This window comes from Grampus griseus (genome assembly GCF_964374135.1).
Source record: "Grampus griseus genome assembly, chromosome: 11".
NCBI lineage: Eukaryota > Metazoa > Chordata > Mammalia > Artiodactyla > Delphinidae > Grampus > Grampus griseus.
In genome coordinates, this window is record NC_139005.1 from 71,947,405 (window position 1) to 71,969,008 (window position 21,604).

Genomic DNA, 21,604 nt, shown 5'->3' on the forward strand with positions numbered 1-21,604 from the left:
GTATTTTATGGCTATACTGGTAAAACTCTCTTAAATGAAGATTTGGTTATGCTATGAGTTAAATCATATCAAATAGATATATATGATTTTATCCATCAGGAATTAAGCAAAAATTAAGCAGGAATTGGAACCTAAATGTGAACTCCAAGTTGGACTAAATAGCATTATTGTGCTAAAGGCTGAAACAAGCATGAACCAAAGCATTAATAATCATTGTCCTAAACATATTACATTAGGACAAACCTGAATGACTGAAAAAATATTAGTGTATCACTAAATATTTAGATATATCTCTATTTCACACACTCAGATTTAGAATAGAGGCACTGAGGAAAAGTTATAGGAAACTTTGGAAGGAAACGATGAAAGAATCATTTTAAAGAGCAGAGTGTCCACCTGTTTCTCTTTCAACTAAAAGTTAACAGAAGTGTGGACACAAATGTTGTGCAGGTGATTCCTAAACTTGTCCTTGTGACATCCCAAGTCGTTCACAATTATCTCTAAAGAGATTGCAAAATTCCATTTGAAAATAATTTTAATTAACTTAGACACACATGCACACACACACAAAAATAAACGAACAAAACTGCTGTGTATTTTGATACAGAGCTAAAGAGCTAAAAGATGGTGTCAAAGCCAATATATGAGAATAGAATCACTGATTCAGAAAGATTTAAGTATCAGGCTTTAGGAGACTGCATAGAATAGTGGTTAACTACATAGGTCTGATATCAGACTATCTGGGTTTGAAAACTGCCTCTACCAGTTAATAGATTTTTAAAAATTGAGATATACTTGATATACAGTATTATATAAGTTTCAGGTGTACAACATAGCGATTCACGATTTTTAAAGGTTATATTCCATTTATAGTTATAAAATATTGGCTATATTCCCTGTGTTGTACAATATATTCTTGTAGCTTATTTATTTTATACATAGTAGTTTGTACTTCTTAGTCCCCTACCCCTATCTTGCCCCTCCCCCCTCCCCTCTTCCCACTACCAGTTAATAGTTTTGAAGTTCTGGGAAAATTATTTCACATCTCTATACTTTACCTGTAAAATAGCTGTAACTATCATAGTACATTTTCCCTCACAGGTTTGATGTGGGGATTACATGAGTGAATACAGGCATAGCACTTAGAACAGTGTCTGGCACATATTAACTCTATGTAAGTGCTTCCCATTATTATCATTTCCATTAATAGCTAGAATAACCGGAGATAACATCTATACCTCTTCTCTTTTCAATTGGCCATGACTTTTCTTTCTTTTTCTTTTTTTTAACATCTTTATTGGAGTATAATTGCTTTACAATGTTGTGTTAGTTTCTGCTGTATAACAAAGCGAATCAGCTATATGTATACATATGTCCCCATATCCCCTCCCTCTTACGTCTCCCTCCCACCCTCCCTATCCCAACCCTCTAGGTGGTCACAAAGCACTGAGCTGATCTCCCTGTGCTATGCAGCTGCTTCCCACTAGCTATCTATTTTACATTTGGTAGCGTATATATGTCAATGCTACTCTCTCACTTTGTCCCAGCTTACCCTTCCGCCTCCCCGTGTCCTCAAGTCCATTCTCTACATCTGCATCTTTATTTCTGTCCTGCCCCTAGGTTCTTCAGAACCATTTTTTTTTTTTAGATTCCATATATATTTGTTAGCATATGGTATTTGTTTTTCTCTTTCTGGCTTACTTCACTCTGTATGACAGACTCTGGGTCCATCCACATTTCTGCAAAAGGACCCAATTTCGTTCGTTTTTTATGGCTGAGTAGTATTCCATTGTGTATCTGTACCACATCTTTTATATCCATTCTTCTTTATTTATTTATTTTTGCGGTATGTGGCCCTCTCAGTGCTGTGGCCTCTCCCGTAGCGGAGCACAGGCTCCAGACGCGCAGGCTCAGCGGCCATGGCTCATGGGCCCAGCCGCTCCGCGGCATGTGGGATCTTCCCGGACCGGGGCACAAACCCGTGTCCCCTGCATTGGCAGGCAGACTCTCAACCACTGCGCCACCAGGGAAGCCCACCATTCTTCTTCCAATGGACACTTAAGTTGCTTCCACGTCCTGGCTATTGTAAATAGTGCTGCAGTGAACATTGTGGTACATGTCTCTTTTTGAATTATGGTTTTCTCAGGGTATATGTCCAGTAGTGGGATTGCTGGGTCATATGGTAGTTCTATTTGTAGTTTTTTAAGGAACCTCCATACTGTTCTACATAGTGGCTATATCAATTTACATTCCCACCAACAGTGCAAGAGGGTTCCCTTTTCTCCACACCCTCTCCAGCATTTATTGTTTCTAGATTTTTTGATGATGGCCATTCTGACTGGTGTGAGGTGATACCTCACTGTAGTTTTGATTTGCATTTCTCTAATGATAAGTGATGTTGAGCATCCTTTCATGTGTTTGTTGTATGACCTTTCTTTCTTTTTTAAAGTATCACTCAATCATTTTTTCTCCAAGAAAAGTGACAGACAGGACATATCAGACGTCATGGACCTTGAGAAATATGAAAAAGTTGACTCCGTTTCTGAGCTGTCCTATCATAATCATCATAATAGAGACAGCCCTTCAGTTTTTTCCTTTTCCTTTCCTTTCCATTCCCCCATTATATGCCCACTCCATCTTTTTTATCAGCATTGACCTAAGCAAAAGGTGCAAATAAGGGAGAGAGAAGAAGTTATTTATTTTTATTTTTTCATTGAGCCACCAACCCTCAATCCAGGCACGAGGTTAAATATAATCTATAACAGAAAAAGCCTCTTAAAGCTTTTGTAAGGCACCGTTTGAAAAAGTCACATGAATTAATGGGAACACCACTTTTTTCCTTTTATCAGGTTCTAGGAAGGTTCACTGGCTGCTGAACTTTTTCTTTTCCTCCTGTAACAATTGGTTATCATTAACTTGTGATAAGACCAGATCCAAGAGGGAATATATCCAGGAAATGGGGAATTGAAGGAAAGGAAGAATGTAGGAGAAACCCAGAACCCAAATCTTGTCATCATGTCAGCCCTGCAATAGTTAAGTGCCCTGACCTGTTGCCATAGAAACAAGACCTCAATGTCAGAGTAATATGGGTTTCAGGGCATAGAGCACACCTCCCCCAGTACTTCATTCAACTTCAATCAATTTCGTTTCATTCAGAAAAATCCTCATTTGGGGAGGTCAGTCCCAAATCCTAAAAAGGCCAAAATGTCAGGTGCTCAATACATTAAGGTGTAATTCCATTAGTGAAAACTCACTAACCCATGTCACAATCAGCCTTGTATCACATCAGTATATTATGTATTCCATCACAGCAAGACCAAGTTGCCCAGAAATGAAAAATTGAAATATGCATGAAACTGAAAGTAAGTACCACGATGTCTGTATTAATTTTATTTTTAACTAGATAGGGCCTCTCTAGATGAAAAATGCCTTTAAGTATTTTTTTTACACCACAGAGCATAATTGTGAAATGACCAGACTCTAGAAACAGGTGGGCTGGGTTTGGATCCTGACCTTGCCACTTATTATATAATCTTTGTCAAAATCCCTATTCTCTATGCCTCATTTTTTTCCTTTATAGAATAAGAAGAATAGTTCATACCTCAGAGGATCGTTGTAAGAATTAAATGAGTTAATATCAATATATACAGAGTACTCAGTGCCTAGGACATTACAAACACTATATAGATGTTTGTCATAATAAAAATAATTATTTTATTATAAATTATAATGACTTGATGAGAGAAAGAAAAACTTCACTTTGTCTTTAGATGCTCAGTTTTTATTTTAATTTGAAAAGTCCTATTTGCCATGCTTTAAACATTAAAAAAAGTCATACTTTTATTATATGCAATGGCTAAATGAGTAAATAGGACTTCAAAAGAGGGGAAAAGTAAATTCACTCAAGATGATTTTCCATTTTTTTTTTTTCATTTTTTATTTTTCGGCACTGTGTAAAACATTTTGCTACATCCAGTTATGGTTCAGGACAACCCCTGGTGAATGAATGAATGATGAACAGAACAGTTTCATGACCAACCAGCAGCCAGGCCCATTCATTCTAATCGTGGGACCAGATCGGAAATTACTTAGCAACCACTTGAGTAAATGATGGGGAAGGAAGGCTCTGCAGAGCAGTTTCATAATTGCAATCAAGCAAACATCATTAAAGACTTTCTCCTGACCATATTTCCCGAGCTCCGTTTATCTGCGAGTCATCAGAATAAACAGGTCCAGTTAGAGAAAACAGGACCATACTCCTCAGATCCTGGATGCCCAGACACACATGGTCTCAAAACCCTTGGAAGAATGCTTGCTTGATCCTTTGGCTCATATGAGGACAAACACGCTATTACATAAAGGAATGTCTTGGATTGTAAATCTTCACCAGGACATAGGGTCGGTGTCTTGTATAAGCATATCTAATCCCTGGGTAGGACTGCCACTTGAATATTTCTTCTCTACGCCACCCTGTGACACGGTTCTAGCTCAGTTCTACCATCTCCATCTAATCTTCTAAGAGCTTAGGGTCAGAAGGATCTGAGAAGTTGAGTTCAGCCTCTCAGTCATTTTTCCTATAGAAGGTCACAGGCTGCAGCATGAACATTTCCACCTGTAAAATCCAACTCCCCTTGAGGCGTCAGCTCTGTATACATTTATAGAACACCTGCTATGTTACATATATTGGGTTTTGTGTTAGGAATACAAAATTAAATACAATTACGTCTTTGCTTGCATGAAGCACATTATCTGCTGCAAGAGAGAGGTGTGAGAAAACACACGATGACCATACATTGGGAGATAGTTCTACAGGAGTGAGAACAGCATGCTCTGTGAGTACATAATAATAGTTAAAATAGTTAACGTTTATTTTCTGTCAAGAACTGCTCTACAAATCTACACACATTAACTCTTTCATCCTCATGACAGTCTTGAAGGTAAACTGAGGTGCTGAGAGGTTAAATCACTTAGGGTCACACAGTAAGTGTCACAGCCAGTTTAGTTGAAACATGTACCCCACCCTGGGAGGATCAAGAAGACTTTTTGGAGGAAGGAGGTGGAGTATGAGGGTACCTGAGAGATGGATGTGACTCAGTTAGATAAAGTTAGGGGAAGGGCATCCTATCAGAGGGAAAAATATGTGCCAGCCTCACCCTTGGACCCAGCGATAGGACCTAGTGCTCTAGCACTCCTCCAGCTGTGTCCCTCCCTCTGGTTACAGAGTCTACAGGGACAAGGGCTCACGCCCACCCAGAGCCTGTTCCCATTCCTTCCATTCTAGACCATGCTCTCGAAACCAGGACCCCCAAAGTCCTTGCCCCAGTGGCTCCAGGCCCCCTTGCAGAACCTGTGTGGCTTCTTCCACCCTCCTAAGAGAGGGCCAAGTTGCTTATGTGCTTGATGCTGGGGAATGGCCATGTGCAGGGGTTGTGGCTGTGGTGCCTGGGTGTGCAGGCTGGGGTGTCCATACACTCACACAGAAAACACATCGTGCAGGACAGATCGAGGGGTGGGAAGAGAAGGCTTTTGGGCTGGGGGCTGGGAGCTCTCTCCTGCACTATGACATTCGGATGTGAAACTCTGAAGAGTCTGAGGATTCAAAATCTAAACCTAGCTTTCTAGGTAGTTACAAACGTATTTTTATCGAAGGTAAAGGATAGAACACATTTTATATAACAGCATGTTAGCTTAATCTACACATTTGAAGAATTTGGAAATATGGCCTGTGGCCTCCATTTGTACTCAGGCCCTCAGCCCTACAAATGGGGAGGTAAACCTCCTAAGTGTGAGGGATGAAGATGGAAGAAAGCACAGCTTGCCAGGGAAACTAAATGTAGCTTAGCAAAGCTCAGGCCTAGAATGGGAGACAAAGACATCAGAGACGCCCCTGCCTGCCTAGTGACTTGAACTTAATTTGGAAGGCTGCAGAGATCATTACAGATTTAAAGTTGGAGAGTTAAGCCAGCATTGGGTTTGGAGCACTCACATCACTTGTGTCAATCTGTTCTGTCTCCAAAAGAAACACACGATGATATTTTTATTCTCACTTCTTCCCTTTGCCTCTAAACAGATGCAGGAAAGAAAAAGAATGGTGATGTCTTTTACGGCTGTAGGAGTCCAAATAGCAAAGCCTGGTGCAGTTAGAAGAGCAAACATGTAGGAGAAAAAATAGCACCCTGACGTTCTTATCTGACCTACCCAGCTGGAGAGAGCCTGAAATCCCATATTCAGAGAAGCCAGGCAGCCAGGCCAAAGCCCAAGAGCCCACAGGTGTCAAGGGCAGGATGTCTGGGAATGGGTCAAGGGCATGGGGCAGAGCCAGGTGGGTAATCAAAGAGCTAACATAGACCTAATGCACATGAGGTACGGAGTCCTTGGAATGAGGCTTGCTGTACCCTGGGGTGTACAGCAGGAGACTCCCAGTCATTGACTGACTTCCCAGAGCAAGGCCACTTAGGCCGGATGTTCAGATTAACAGGGCAGGTCTCGCACAGCATTGGCCACACAAGACTGCATCTAACCACAGTTGATGCACAGTGGACTAACAGAATCGTCCTTCAGTAGGCCTCTGTAGTAGTTATTTATCAAATTTTGTTGCCAAGAATAACCTGACTTCCACCACCATATGTGATTTTGAAAAGAACAACAACCTCCAGACTGAGCTTCCCATCAACAGGGAAGATCTTCTGATGACTGTCCCCATCCCACCTTACGACCAGGTGGAAGTGATGTGACCTAAGTTCAACCTATCAAACTTAGGTTCCAAGGGAACCTGTTCCCTGTTCCAAGGGAATGACCTTGGAGTTAGAAAATGCTACCCACCCTTTTTCTAAGCCTCCTGTGAGCTCCCTTCATCCTGTCAATAAATCCCCAAGTGCTCCCATAAAAACAACCAGCTTCCCATCCGTGTCATGAGCAGCTCTTGCCCCCAGACCAGCAAGGAAGTTTGAAACCCTGGAACTTGCTGCTCAAGTCATTTGTGAAGACGCAGATTTTCAATCATAGTTTGAACTGGCAAACCAGTGGCTCCTCCATTTTGAGCAAAGTGCATTTAACGCAATGCTACATTATGTTTCTAGGCTCTCTCCTCAAATACTGGGATGCACTAATTGTGACAGACCCACTTGGCTATCAGTGTACTTTGGGACAGCAGTCCCCAAAGGAAGAGGAATTATTTTTTTATTTCCCTGGAGCCCCATGATTCCTGATACTCTGGTGAAGGGCAAGGGGATGTTGACAGGGAAGTCAATTTGCTGAGGCACAGAGGGAAGGCTCCACTGGCCCTGCTCTCTGCATGTGGAGATACAGACAAGCTTGAGCCGAGACTGCAATTGAAGGGAGAGCAATCAACGCATGGGGGGCCTGGGCCTTAGCTACTGGCTCCCAATTCCATTTGAGCAGATAGATTTTCATTAAAAATGTCATTTTGAAAATTAGAAAACTATACACACACATATGCAACCAAACAGATGTTCGTATTCCTCCTCTTCCTTCTACAGTACTCACAGGAAACACATGTCTGTGTTGTCCTAAGTCCAGTTACTAATTAGCACGTTTCAGTAGCACATTTCACGGAGGATAGGGAGGATTTCAAAGGGATTCCTTCCTTTTAAGTTGAGACAGCTGGTGCTAATTACCAAGCAGGAAAAGAATGTGCAAACAGATCATTGAGAAGCCATCGGTGGAACAGAAGGCTGAGGGGTCTTTGGGTCTTATGGTAGAACTCCTCTCCAGTGGTTGGAAGGGACTGCCTATTATCTACATCTTCACCTTGCCCCCAGGAAGCAGCTGTCCAGTTTCATCATCCTGCAAGTAGGTGGGAAACACAGTCCAAGAGCATGAACTCAAAGATCACTTCACAGCATGCATGTAAATTTCACAGAAAGACAGCAGAGCTCTTGTAGTAAACCATTTCCCTCTCAAACATGCACAGCAGAATAGAAGCTAAGCATGGCCTTTACCTTTTTAAACAAACCCAGGGGATGATCGATTCAAAGTTCATCTTTATAATTGTGTTGCTATGAAATGAGGGCAATCTAGACACCCCAAATTATGCTACTAAGGAAAAAAAGAATCTTGACTCTAACTTAGTCACATCACTAATAGAAAGAACACTAGACCAGAAATCAAGAGCTTTCTGATTCATACTCATTATGAGACTTTGGGAAAGTTATCTAGTTTTTCTGAGCCTCAGGTTTTCATCCATAAATGGGAATAATGGTACCTACCACATAGGGCTATATGCAAACATTTTGGAATATTATAAAAGTACAACTCATATTTAATTTGAATCTCTAGATAAAGGTAAAGTTATTGGGTATCTTTGGAATGTGATTTCTAACAAAAGCCAACCAAAGTAATCTCAGCCCGGCGGAAGTATATGAGTACCTTACAGAGGGAGTTGATAGTACTGGGTTCTGAGGCTACCTAGAGAAGATAGAAAACTTGCAGGATGACTAATTGGATTTTAGGAACTGGCTTCATAACTGAGGATAATTATGCAAAGACAGTGCAGCAGAGTGACTAAAGATAAAAGTTCTGGAATCATACTGCCGTAGTTTCCAATTCTGCTCTATCACTCCCAACCTGTGTGACCCTGGGCAAGTCACTTGACCCCCAACTGTAAGTTAAGGGAAATAGTAATGACACCAACTCATGGATGGCTTCATTGTGAGGATTAAATGAGATGTAAAATAGGCACAATGCTTAATAGATTATAAATTTCATCTCAAACAGTATCAGTATTACAAAGACAATGTTAGTAGTATTATAGTCACAGAGCTAACAAGCTCATTTTCCTTTATTTTTATTTTAATTATTACTGTCAGCTAACATATATTGCTTATATTAGGCAGCTTTTATGTATATTGATTCATTTAATCCTCAGAACAGCCCTATGAGATATGTTAGTGAGTAGCAGAACTGGGATCTGAGCCCAGGCAGAAGCTTCCTCTTAGTTATTGCACAAATTAACATGGGCCAGTGATTGAGATTGGGGTGGGGGCATTTAAGAGTGAACTACTTAGGGCTTCCCTGGTGGCGCAGTGGTTGAGAGTCTACCTGCCAATGCAGGGGACACGGGTTTGTGCCACGGTCCGCGAGGATCCCACATGCTGCGGAGCGGCTGGGACCGTGAGCCATGGTCGCTGGGCCTGCACGTCCGGAGCCTGTGCTCCGCAGCGTAAGAGGCCACAACAGTGAGAGGCCCGCGTACCGCAAAAAAAAAAAGAGTGAACTACTTGGTACAATGGTAGATGGATTTGAATATGAAAATGTTACACATGCTTGCTGGGCTGAATGTCCCCCTACACATCATAAGGGAAAATATATTTAGCTGTTTTGACATTATAAAGTAGTCATTCCATGACTTATCCAAAGCATTGCCATTTGTTCTTTTCTCTCCTTCATTATATCTATTTTCAGGAAACTGAAAACATTCTAAAAAATAAAGGAAGTGTTCCCCCATTCCAAATATTCTACTTTAAAGGCAAAAATAATAACTCAGAATAACAGCAAGATAAATTTGATGAATCAAATACCATTGAAAACCCACTTAACACCCACATTCAATGTCTGTCTGAAAAGTTCCAACTTCTATCATTTTTAACAAACCCCAAAGATTTCGCTCAACTCTTTTGATATCAAAGAAAAATTTCTGAATCATTGCAAGTGCTTTTAATAAAACACCTAATTTTTAGGAACAGTGCCTAGACCCATACCCTGCACATCAAGGAACTTGGTAAAAGTGCGTTGATTGCTCAAGTGCTTGATGAATAGTGTCTGGTTGATATTACATGATATTTCCATAAGTAGAAAATGTAGCAATTTTTATGCATAGGCTCCTTTGAACCTGGGAAGGCATACCTGCAAGATAATTAATTAGTGGCTGGCAGTGAAGGCTATAGGTTTTATATAAGTCACTTGTATGAGGCCGGAGAAGGAAATTGTTTCATGTTTAAGGAGACAAACAGAAAGTCAAAGAGAGGCAGTGACAAACAAGATAGCCTGAACAATACTTGGGGTCATTTAAAGAACAGAGTCCCTCTGAGCACTCTGAGGTCATGTCAGCTTGTCCAAAGACCTGCCCTTCCCCCCACTGGCTCTCTATCCTGGATTCCGGTTCTAGTCATGCCCATCGCTTGCCAACCAAGTTGCTACATCCTGCATCTGTGCTCTTATTTATGCTTGGCTTCCTCCCCAACTTTTCTTCCATCTCTAATAATCTGTATCTTACCATTTTCAGACGCCTGATCAAAACCCATGTGCCAGCTCCTAGAATGTAGATTTTTTGCACTCAATAGACCTTTACTCATTGGACCAGTACTGTAACTCCTTTGAAATTAAATTCTTGCTATTCAATTATTCAACCAGGTCTTTTACACTTAAAATTTTTTTCTGACTAAACTGCTTGAGAATAGGGTACATAATTTCCACATCTTTTCCGTCTGTCAATGAATTGCTCCTTGCACTATGCATCACACCCAATAGATATTCCACGACTGTAGTAAATTATCCAGAATCTCATGCCTTCAACTAATCCATGCCATTGCGATGGCTCCGTGAAAGACGTATAATTAGTTCTTGGGACTGTGACAAGAAGTTGCAGAACCATCAGTGTTGACTCTGCCAGAATCAACGATAACATCTGCTTAAATGCTAGGAACAGGTGGAAAGCTGCATGATCACAGTTAATGCATGGAAGGCCAGTTAACATGGTTATGAGCATGGTTTGGGAGTTCAACTCTCCAGCCTCTGCCACTTTATAGCTGGTTGAGCTAACTAACCTCTCCAACCTCAGCTTTCTCTTCTATAGGATAAAGATAATCACAGTATTCCTCTCATAGAGTTTTTATAAAGGGAAAGAAGATAATACCAATAGCACTGCACCCGGGACCGGGGAACCCCTCAATCAATACATGTTATTAATATCATGATTAAAATAATTAACCAAGAACTCAAATATGTTTTAAAGACACAGCAGACTATTGCTAATGATATGCAATGTATCCCACCTTGAGGTTTAACTTTTACTAATATATATATTTACCTAGTATTTAAGTTATTTATAATTAATAGTCTTTAATCTCGAAAGCAGTGTGGTATCCAGGTATCACTGTGGCTTGATAGTCATTCAGACATAAGTTAGAATTCTAGCTTTTCCACTTCCTAGTCAAATGGCAAAGGACAAGTTGGCTAATATCTTGAATCTTCAGTTTCGGTATCTGACATGAAGACAGAAATGTAATTCCTGCTTTGCGAGATGGTGAAAGTTGCACGTAAATCCTCTAGCAGTCAGTAAAAGACAGCTGTCCTGACTTCTGAGCCCTCTATTTTCCTGATTATCCTAAGGGACAGCAGCTGTGTAAGTTTAAGATCAATGTGTAGCAGAAAGCCACATGTCAGGACACTTCACAGAGCTCTACCTCTTCGTCTTCCTAGGGGCATTCTCTCTGAATTAAGAGGCAAGTATTGTGGGGGGAACAGACTCATGTGGGAGAGCTTGGAGTAAGCAATTTGCGGACTCATTTTCTATAGTGTTGGCAGAATGTGGGTTGTCATCACAGGCTGGGTATTGTCTTGCTTCCTGCAGTCTTATAATTGTCACACTGTGGCATGGTGTTATTTTCATCTAAATGATGCACTGATTATAAGGTAAAGCTGTACTGCCTGACCAATGTGCCAGGTGTCTGCTTTAATAACTCCAAGTGTTGTTACTTAAAAAAAATGAGTAGAGACATGGAGGGGAAACAAGGAGCCACCAACCAGCAAGAACTTCAAACCACACCACGAAGAGACCAGATGTTGCTAGGCTGTATTTTGTTTGGACAAGTTCTGCTTAATCTTCCCTGGAATCAAGTGAGGAATTTAACCAGAGCCTGCCCAGAGCAATAAAGTTGAAAATTATTTAGCAACATCTGGAACTGAGGGCAGTTTCTTTTTCTTTTCTCCACTGAGTAGGTGGTGAGAAGACAGGAGGAAGGGATACAGAACTACTCAAAGACCAAAATAAAAGTCTAGGTAATTCAACTCATTTTTCCCCACATAAAATATAGAAATGGAGCCATTCATTCATTAATCCAACCTGTACCAGCAACTGTGAAAAATTCAGGGGGTATAATAATTATAACAAGGACAAACAAATAAATGAAACATAGTCCTTGACCTCAAGAGGCTTATATTCTAGAGGTTTAACAAGCAAAAACCAACCAAACAAAGCAATAAAAAACACCATAATTACAAGTTGAAATAGCAGCTTTGAGCATTAAAAAAGAGAAAGAGAGATGAATCACAGGAAAGGATACTTACTGCAGAAATAGGCACCCAGAGAAGTTGTCATTTAAGCTGAGACGTGAAGGATGGAAGGAGGAATGGATGTTTTCAGCTGAGGGAGGAGGATGTGTGTAGACCCTGAAGGCAGGAGGAAATTCAGTGAGTTCAAATGCCTGAGGGAAGAAGTCACTGAGAAGTCATGTATTCGCTGGTGACCTTGGGCAAATTGCTTTGTTTCCTCACCTGCAAAGAGCAATAATAATAGTATCTACTGCACCGTTTTGAGGTTTAAATGAATTATTTCATGGGAAACCAATAGAACAGTGACTAAGTCATAGTAAGTACTGAATTTTTCACTTTAAAATTGTTCATTTTGTGTTATGTGCTTTTCACCTCAAATTTTTAAAAAGAAAAAGAATGGATCTTCAGTTTTGTCTTGATCAACTGGATAAAGAGTTGCTTAAGTCAAACGAGAACAAAGGAGCTCAGTGTTCTGCTTGGGGCATTTGAATATGTGACGTTCATAATTTATACAAATGAAGAAGCAAGAAATAAGTTACCACAACTCAACACATAACATTTAAAACAGTGGAAATGAATGATATAAGTAAGATGAAAATTTAGACAAAAGATAAGATAAAGACCTAGGACAACCTCTGAGAAATGCCAACATTTAAGAAGCGAACCTAACAGAGAAGATTGAGAAGTAGAAGGAAATTAGGAAAATGATCCTGGAAACCAAGAGATAAGCATGCTTCAAGCAAGTAGAATGTCAACTTTGACAAATATTGCTGAGAAGCCAAGGAAGATGAGCAGGGAAGAAGTTCACTGGATTTGACAACCTGAAGGTTGTTGCTGACCTTACCAGAGGGGTTTCCAGGTAGAAGAGATGTAGAAGCACATTGGGCTTGGTTGAAGAGTGGAAGAAAGATGAGGAGGTAGAAGCAGTTTGTTCAGTTATATATTTGGAGTTTGGTTCAAAGGAGAACAGAAAATAAGGCAGGAACTGAAACAGTATGTATGGTTATGTGTAAAAAACAAAGTCTTAGGAGGAAATAGTACAGCATGCTTGTACGATAAAGGGGATAATTAAATGAACAGTGAGATGTTACTGCTGAGGGAAAGCATGAATAACTCAAGGAGCAAAGTCTTTGATAACACAAGAGGTAGTGGGATCCAGAGCAAAAGTAGAAAAATATCCCTTCTTTTTACAGGAGGAGCACTTGCTTCATTGTGGAGGAAGGAGAATTGGGATGCAAATGCACCAAATTGGCAGGTTTTGTGGTGGGAAGATGAGTTCATTTTCAATGACTTCTATTTTCTCAATGAAGTATATGAGTCTGGGTCATCAGTAGGAGGAGGATGTGTGGGAGGTTTGAGGAAAAAGGAGATGATATGGTACAGTCATCCGACAGAGATGGAGAAACATAATTTGATTCCTGAGCAGCTCTGAGTGCCTACTTGAGGTTTCTGAGTTCTCAATCAGTAATCTTGGCTCTGTGATTTTTTTCCCAACAAAGTTGCGTCTTGAGTTTGGGCAAGGAAGAATCCTGCAACCTCAGAATAGCTGTTATGATTCACCCCAGGCCTATCATATTCAGCTTGCTGATCATTGGCTAGTGAGCACTGAAGGAAGTTCAATAAGCCCATCTGTTAAATATAGAAGGGGAGAAATATCAACATCAAGATATTTGGGCCTGGACAGCTGCCAGCAGTAGCAACAAGGTTATGTCCAAATCCTTGGCCCCAACTAGCCAACGCATCCAGTAAGAAACGGTCTTATAGCCACACTTGCAGTGGTGATCGGAAAGGGTTGCCATGGAACTTGCCATATTAAAACGGTCAAAGTTGTTTCAGGAGCTTCAGTGCAGCCTAATTTGGTGTGAGATATATCTGAATTAAAAGATAAAATACAGAAGAAATGGAAAGAAATGTATTTGTGTTTCTTCCAAGTATACAGCAATCTTTTTTGAACTAAATTGTGTCGAAATAAGTTCTAAATGAGTGTGGTCTAAATTAATTACCTGATAAAGGAGCATGAGAAAAGAAAAAATAGAAAGCCTGTAAGTCCTACAGAAACCACTCAAATAAAAAGTAGGATATGAAGAAAGGATGGATTTTAATGGTGTCAGAAAAGGTTTTCATATAGATGAACTGAAGAAGGAATAGTGTAGCAACTGATGCTCTCATTATGGATCAGATGAATCCTCTGAGCTGTCCGTTGGGAGTTCTCCTGTCCTTGTCTTTCGTCACTTCATTTCGTGAGGCTCACATGTCCTCCCCTGCTCCTGACCATCTGTCTACACCTACTCCTCCTTCAGGAATCCGTTCTGTCTTCTCATTATGCTTCAGGTGTGAGTTTAACAAACTCTTCAGGAAGATTTCCTTTGTGGCATTCAGCCTTGTTTATGCCCTTTTATGGTGTATGCTTTCTTGAGAACACATGATTATTATAATTATGTTTGGGGGAGAATTGTTTAATAGCCATCTATTTCTGCTAACCACTATATTCCCAGTTCTTGGCATACATCCTGGCACACAGAGACCAGTACTTAATTGTGGAGGGAAAGAAAGAAAGGGAAGAGAGGGAAAGGAGTGAAAAGAGGAAGACAAACCACAGGGTGTCACTCAACCTACAAAGGTTTTCTCCTTCCTTTGAATTCATAAGAAGCTGTTTTTGTGCCCTGTATTTAATACTTAAGTATATACTACTCTGATACATCTCTTGTGTTTTCTGACGTACAAATACTGCACACATAGTTAAGTATTTAAATGAGCAAGACTCACACCATTTACATGTAAGAATATAGGAAATAACCATATGCTGAGAATGGCATCAAACATGTGCTATAACATGCAGATAATTTATTATTAATCTTCTAGGGTTTTATCTGAAATATGATTTTTTTATTGATCTTATTCATTTAAAAATTTTTTAAATTGACGTATAGTTGAATTACACTGTTTCAGGTGTACAGAAAAGTGATTCAGTTATACATATATGTATCTATTCTCTCTCAGCTTCTTTTCCATCTCAGGTTATTACAAAATACTAAATATAGTTCCCTGTGCTATACAGTAGGTTCTTGTTGTTTATCTATTTTATATATAGTAGTGTGTATCTGTTAATTCCAAATTCTAAATTTCTCCCTCCCCCCCTTTCCCCTTTGGTGACCATAAGTTTGTTTTCTATGTCTGTGAGTCTATTTCTGTTTTGTAAATGAGTTCATTTGTATCATTCTTTTATATTCCACATATAAGTGATCTTATCTGATTTTGTCTTTCTCTGTCTGACTTACTTCACTTGGTGTGATAATCTCTAGGTCCATCCATGTTGCTGCAAATAGCATTATTTCACTCCTTTTTATGAGTAATATTCCATTGTATATTGGAATATACACATCTTCTTTACCCATTCATCTATTTGTGGACATTTAAATTGCTTCCATGTCTTGGCTATTGTAAATAGTGCTGCTATGATCATTGCGGTGCGTGTATCTTTTCGGGTTAGAGTTTTCTCCGGATATATGCCCAGAAATGGGATTGCTGAATCATATGGTAACTCTATTTTTAGTTTTTTAAGGAACCTTTGTACTGTTCTCCATAGTGGCTGCACTAATTTACATTCCCACCAACGGTGTAGGAGGGTTCCCTTTCCTCCACACCTTCTCCAGCATTTATTACTTGTAGACTTTTTGATGATGGCCATTCTGACCAGTGTAAAGTGATAGCTCATCGTGGTTTTGATTTGCATTTCTCCACTAATTAGTGATGTTGAGCATCTTTTCACGTGCCTGTTGACCATCTATATATCTTCTTTGGAAAAATACCTATTTAGGTCTTTTGCCCATTTTTTGATTGGGTTTTTTTTTTTTATATTGAGCTGTATGAGCTGTTTGTATATTTTGGAAATAAATCACTTATCAGTTGCATCATTTGCAAATATTTTCTCCCATTCTGTAGGTTGTCTTTTTGTTTAGTTTTTGGTTTCCTTTGCTGTGTAAAAGCTTTTAAATTTAATTAGGTACCATTTGTTTATTTCTGATTTTATTTTCATTACTCTAGGAGCAGATCCAAAAAAATATTGCTGCAATTTATATCAAAGAGGTACCTGCCTATGTTTTCCTCAAAGAGCTTTATAGTATCCAGTCTTACATTTAGGTCTTTAATCCATATTGAGTTTACTTTTGTATATGGTATTAGATAATGTTCTAATTTCATTCTTTTACATGTAGTTATTCAGTTTTCCCAGCACCACTGGAACGTGAGCCTTTCCATGGAATAATATAATCTTTAAATGTCCTAATTGCCATGTAAAAGTAGCAAGGTGTTCTTACTTCTCAACTCTCATTGCCCATCACTCTCTGCTTCATGTTTTAAGCTCTATCAATTCTCATAGTTCTCAGAGGCCCTTCCTTTCTTCTGACTGCAATGTTTTCTTCTGAAGATCTACTCACTCAAGACTTACTACTCCTTCACATCATTTAGGAAGCCTACCACTACCTCTGTTCTACATGAATTACTGTATGAGTCCCCAGTTCACTGCAGGACTGTGTCTCTTTTATCTCTGTATTCTCAGGGCTTAGTCCATGAGTTGAAATCCATAAACTAAATAAATATCTATGAAACTGAGCTATTGTTTATTATGAAGCTACACTATTCATGATTTCATAGACTTCACTTCAGCCTTCCTGAATATTTGTTCCAGGTTAATTGTCATAATTTTTATATGTGTGTGCACTTCTTTCTAATTGTATTTCAAGTTCTTCCCAAAACAAGGCCATAGGAATCCCCACGTTCAAGTATGCCCCTGGGCTTGGTCCACTGCTGTCTTGTATTCATGCTTGGGTATTCATTCACCAACATTAAAGCCCAGGAAAGAAGATATGACAAAACAGGACTCCCTCCTCCATGGCATGAGTCCTTTGCTGGTTTCAGAGGTGCATGGTGGCTAATGTGGAAAATACACAGGAACTTTTCCTTGGAACTGGGGTGGGATGAAAAGTGCCTGCTGTGAACATCGCCATCTTTTCCCTGACACTTCCCCTCCAGTTTCTGAAGATATAGCAGAAAATAACCTTCTTTGAAGATATTGGGTAACAATTACATAAAACAAAAACATTCTTGCAATGCACTTGTACTTTCAGATTCCAAGTTTAGTTCAGCGGCTGAATGAGCCAATTGATGTGTTTGCCTCCATAACCAGGTGAGCTCACTTGCTTGAGGAAGCCCACCCTATTCTTGGTAGCGTGATGGGCCACTGAGAGTTGGAAAGGGCACAAGAACCCTGAGATCGCCTGAAAATTCTTCCCTGGGAAGGCAATTTCATGAATGAAGTCTTCCAAGCAAATGACACCAAACTTCCCCAGGTGCTCCTCAATCACTGTGTTGTCTGTTAGAGGGGTGATTTTATTCTTGACCTTGGCTTGTCCGTGTTTCAAACTGAGTTCCCGAACAGACTTCAGATTTGCAGATTCCCCAGGCCACATAAGAGTCCGCTATACCAAAGCGTTTTTATGGTATGAGGGTTTACTTACAAGATACCACTGAAAATCTTACTTAGGCAAAGTCTTGCAATGGTACTCTGCACCAGTAAACTCACCACATTAATCCTTTGGATGCCTACAACAAAGGCCAAGAAAGGTTTATCTGGCACTTTCAAGCCATGGGGTTTCCCTTCTAACCATCTAAGGTGCACCCTGTCATCATGTAGTTGCTGCCAGGAATCATTTAGGAACCATTCTAGTCACTTAAACTGGAGCTCTTTTCATTTCCTCTGCTCCTTTTCTTGCAAAAGTGCCTGCCTCTCTTGGGTGGCTTTGAGGGCCTGATACGCCTTCCTCTTTTTAGGAGGTTTTCTGGAACCAAAGTGATCGTTTTTTTTTTTTTTTGCTCTTCTTTTCCCATCTTTCCAATGCTGCTGGCTACCGCTCATGCGCAGCCCCACTGCACTTTAATTACTGTCATTTAAAAGATGACCACGTTATGAGAGGCATAATACCTACCAGAAATAGATTTTTCACATTAAACCATCCTTTTTAAAAAAAATTCATCTTGGTTATACAAGCCTGTGTCAGAAATTTTACAAAATTGTTCATTCCTGTAAAAATTACTTTCAAAGATATCCTACCATTTTATCCCCAGAAAGTGACATCAGCTCCTACCACATAAGAAAAAAAAAATGGCATTAAGTGAACATCTTGAAGATAAGAATGCATGCTTTCAGTACAAGCAAGCTTTCTCCACACTTTCCTCTTTCTTCTTCACCCCATTCCCTTTGTCCTACCACTTTTCCTTTCCTTCCTTTGTTCTCCATTTCCAACTGCCGATGAAATATGGGACTTGCTTAGACCTACTTAGAGCAATCGTGGGTTTTAAGTTTGCTGACTGCTTTTCTAGCATGAGGATTTAGGCAGCGGGGAGCACAGACTGGGAATGTAGGCTAATGTTCCCAGGTTCTAAATATTACCAAATCAGAAAAGAATTGCATTTGTGAAACTGAAGAGAGACTCTTTTTATCTTTCAGTAACCCCCTATGCCGTCCTTAGCACCAAATGCAAAAGAAAGGGTGAGAGAAAGGGCAAGAGGACTTATCAGAGAAGAGACTTTCTGCTGGGACGTTATAAGTAACATGAAGGAAGAGTGAATTAAGTTTCAGTTAACAGCGCTGAACCCGCAAAGGAAAGGATGGGAAAAGGCAATAAAGAGCTGTGACAGTGCTGACTGAGGATCTAGCAAAAGGGCAGGGTGCCTTCCATCTGTTTGGAGAGTGCAGACTGAGCCGTTGGTGGGGGGCGGCGATCATCCTCAGGGAAGCTGTGACTCAGTGACTCTGCCAACAATGATGTGTGGGCAAAGCAAAGAAGTACAGTAAAAAAAAAATGACTACCCAGAAAGTGGTGGTGACAGCAGCACTTACTGGCACCTGTAGTGAAAAAAGCTCACTCATTCACCTTTTCAAGTGTTGTTTGTGAAGCAGCTACTCTATGTAAATCAGAGTCCCTAAATATGCACCCTCTTCCAGATTCCCATAACTTCATATTTAGAGTCTTCCTAAATAGGATTCTTGTCTCTAGCCTCTCCCTATTCCAGTCTATTCTACACACAAAGTCCAAGAAATTCTTCCTCCTACACAAGAGTGGTTATATGCATAGGTTCTGGAATTAGGCTTCCTGGATTCAAATCCTGGCTCCACAATTTATTAGTCTGTGGTCTTAGGTTAAGTTAGCTAAAGTCTCTGAGCCCCCAAGCATCAGTCAGCTCGGGATAAGTAGCAGAAACAAATGTTCCCAACATCTTCCTGGTTTTAACAATAGCGATTTGCTTCTTGCTCATGTGTGTGTCCATCCTAGGTCTGACACTATGCTCTGCAAAATTCTCACTCTGTGATCAAGCCTAAAACTGCAGCCTCACCTGGATCAGGCTAGCCAGTGGCAGAGGAAAATCACAGAGTAACACTAAACCTTTTGCAGATTCCTCACCTGCAAAATTACTTCCTCATCCTTTCCTCCTTAATGCCATACTCACTTCCCTCTAAGATACAAATAAATGTTCAGCCCAACAAAGACAAAATAATTTGCCATTTTCTGCCCAATAATTAGGCTCGATATTTCATATACAGTTGGCTCAATTAATATAGAGTAATGGACCCACCCAAGGAAAACAGGTATTTCTACAAAAAAGAGTTCTGCTTATAAGATGAAACTAAGACATCAAGCCCTATTGTTACTTTGACATTGAACAAGTTAGCTCCAGCACAGGAATGTTGTGGAGGAAAAACTACATAAGAGCCTTTTTATTTTCAATGAATATGCCCACACATCTTCACATTTCTAAACACCTTTATTAGCATATCATCTATTTCATACAATACAGCAAAATGTAATGTCATGAAAGTGATTGCATTTGTGAAGATGATGACTGAAAATTAACAATGCTACACAGAAGAATGACAGCCAGTACATTCATCAGGCTAGACTCACTGTTATCACAGACAACCCCAAAACTCAGTGACTTACAATAAACGTTTGCTTGTTCTCATCACAGTCCAGTGTGGGGTGATGGTAAGAGTGGCACAAAAGATCTCATCACAGTGCAATATGGGCTGGTGATGGCAAGGGTGGGGCTAGAAGATCTGCTCCACATTCACATTCAGGAACCCAGGCCCCTTCCATCTCGCCATGTCTCCCTCCTGTATGTCCTTGGAGTCCTCTCTATTCAGCTGTAAGATCAGTAAAGAGATTAGAGGATTGCATTTCAGAGGATTTTATGGCCTAGGCCTGAAAAAGGTGTATATCCCTTCTACCTCATTCAGTGACCACAACTCTGACACAAGGCTGCACCTAACTGCAAAGGAGGCTAGGAAATATCGTCTAGCTACGTGTCCGAAAGAAGGCAATTTGGGGAAAAAACAGTCAGTCTGTTCCACAGTGACTTAGGCTCACTTTCTAGCTAGGTGACTTGATCTAGTACACAAGCCTTAAAGGCAGTGATTCAAATATGTGAATTTACAGAAGCACAAATTACAACATGTTCTATACATTTGGCCTCATGTGCCATGTATCTTCGGAAATGATGGTCTGTTTTGCTATTATAAAGAACCGTTCTGACACAAATTGCTGAATCATTATGTGAAATGAAGGTGTCTGATCACTGGGTTAGGCTATTTGTAAGCTAACAAGTAGAAGAGAAAAGGCTTTCAAATGCTCACCCGCAGAATAAACACACAGACACAGAACACCATCATGCTATGCTTTGTGCAAACACACAAACTCCTCCCACAGAGATTGACATAATGGAGGGGAAAAAAAGAGAGAGAGAGAGAGAGAGAGAAGGAAAGGATATCTACACAAGGAATTGAACCAAATCAAATGTTTTGGGATACGCTTGACTACCTGCCCTGATAAGGAATAAGATGAATTTGTAAGATTTGCCTGGCCTCACAGTCAATAATTGTTAGAAAATTGTCAGGCTCAAGATGGATGACATCATGTAGGGCAAATGAAGATCATTTCCTTCTACACTGATTGGTGCTTGAGGTTTGTTTATACCCCAGCTGCCTGGGCCTTGTTGTAAGTAACCAGATATCATAGGTTTGAAACAGGCTTTCCATTTGCATCACTGGGCAATGAGTGCAGCCAACAGGAAGCCCAGTGATTCAGATAACTTGTTTTAATTGAAATCAATACCAACACAGGCAAAAACTGCCTGGAATGGCAGTGCTATGCTCTGATGGAAGATTTTCATGATCTCTACGAATGATAACCATTATTAAGAACAAACTGTGAACTTCAACAGTGACATATAGTGCTTTCCAAGAGGGAAGAAAAAGTTT

General features: G+C 40.1%; 1 pseudogene across 1 annotated transcript; it reads right to left on the reverse strand.

The window, feature by feature from the left end:
* Positions 1-17,426: 17,426 nt before the first annotated feature.
* On the reverse strand, positions 17,427-18,205 carry LOC309829207 (large ribosomal subunit protein uL30-like; annotated as a pseudogene). Its single transcript has one exon. The product of its transcript is annotated as a large ribosomal subunit protein uL30-like (transcript).
* Positions 18,206-21,604: the final 3,399 nt, after the last annotated feature.